The sequence below is a fragment of the Symsagittifera roscoffensis genome, chromosome 8 (genome assembly GCF_963678635.1).
Source record: "Symsagittifera roscoffensis chromosome 8, txSymRosc1.1, whole genome shotgun sequence".
In the NCBI taxonomy this organism is placed as follows: Eukaryota; Metazoa; Xenacoelomorpha; order Acoela; family Convolutidae; genus Symsagittifera; species Symsagittifera roscoffensis.
In genome coordinates, this window is record NC_087069.1 from 37,154,594 (window position 1) to 37,155,950 (window position 1,357).

The following is a 1,357-nucleotide window of genomic DNA, read 5'->3' on the forward strand; positions in this document are numbered from 1 at the left end:
GTGAATATTAGTGGAGAAGGAGGCTTCAGTGGGAAGAAATATACCACGGAACCCTCCCGGGACACAAATTGGAAGAGATAAGGGCGTTATCTCAGGAATATTACGGGAGCGGAGGCTTGGTCCCCCAGAGACTGTTTTATCTAAAGGGACTGTATAAACTGACTGTATAGCTACTAGATGTCATAGATCTCTTAATTAACACCGTTATTGTTTGATAATTCAGAATATGAGTAGCTAGAAAGAGGAAAGGGTCAATCCATCTCCAATGGATTTAAAATAGAACTGTCACACAAAAGCATATTAAAGTAGGTTGTTCGAGCCGTGTTTTTAATGACAATCACGTAGTCTGAGGATCCGAGACTCAGCTATGTGGTTGTGTTCGCATGTAAACGAAAGCTGATCAAAAGTCGTTTGACTGATGGCCTAAAAATGGTAACTTTTTACTTTGCCCTAGACAGACCAGAAAATCAACTGGCAAGGTCGAGACGGTGAGAAACGAGTAGGATTAAGGTAACTGACGCCTGCCAGTCGTTAATAGGTACTTTTTCTACGCTCCGTCGCTGTGTAGTATTTGGGCGAATGTTACAAATTAGGGACTTCAAGCCGAAAATTTTCTCATTAAGTCATGAATTAAGATTATTTTGAACACTTTTTGGAAGAGTTTATGATTTACATGATCTTTCTTCACTAGTTATTGGCGCTTTCATAAAACTTAAGCCTCCAAAGGATGTTTCAGAAAGCTGAAAAGTAAAACATTGTTGAAGGCATTTTTCATGTTTATAGTTTATGCATTTCAAAAACCTGCTGATGTTATTAATGGATGCCAATCACAAATGGTGCATTGTCATGAATAACGCTTATTATGGACTAAACTGGCCTAAGATTTCGAAAAGCGAAACAAATTATTAAGAACGAAACAAATTATTTTTGACAAACATTGTTCGACTGCTTCTCTACAAAATTCATTTTTTCATTTGACTTCTAAAAAATGGAATTCACTGCCCATAATTTTGCGCAATTTAGAAAAATCGAAAACAGGATTCAAGAAAAAATTGAAAGAATTTTACGTGAGTGAATTGAGAAACAATCCTATATGTACTAATACAAATACGTGGCGTGATTTCAGTTTTTGCTAGTTCTAAATGTTTTAATTCAGTTTAATTTTTCACACATTGTTTGAAAGAGAAACTGTATATACTCTGTAAATGCGCTGTATGTTTGGACTATCTGTAAAATTGTTTGTAAAGTTTTAATACCAGCTTGTTCGTAATTCTTAAATCTTGTAACTTTCGCCCAAATACTACACAGCGACGGAGCGTAGAAAAAGTACCTATTGACGACTGGCAGGCGTCAGTTA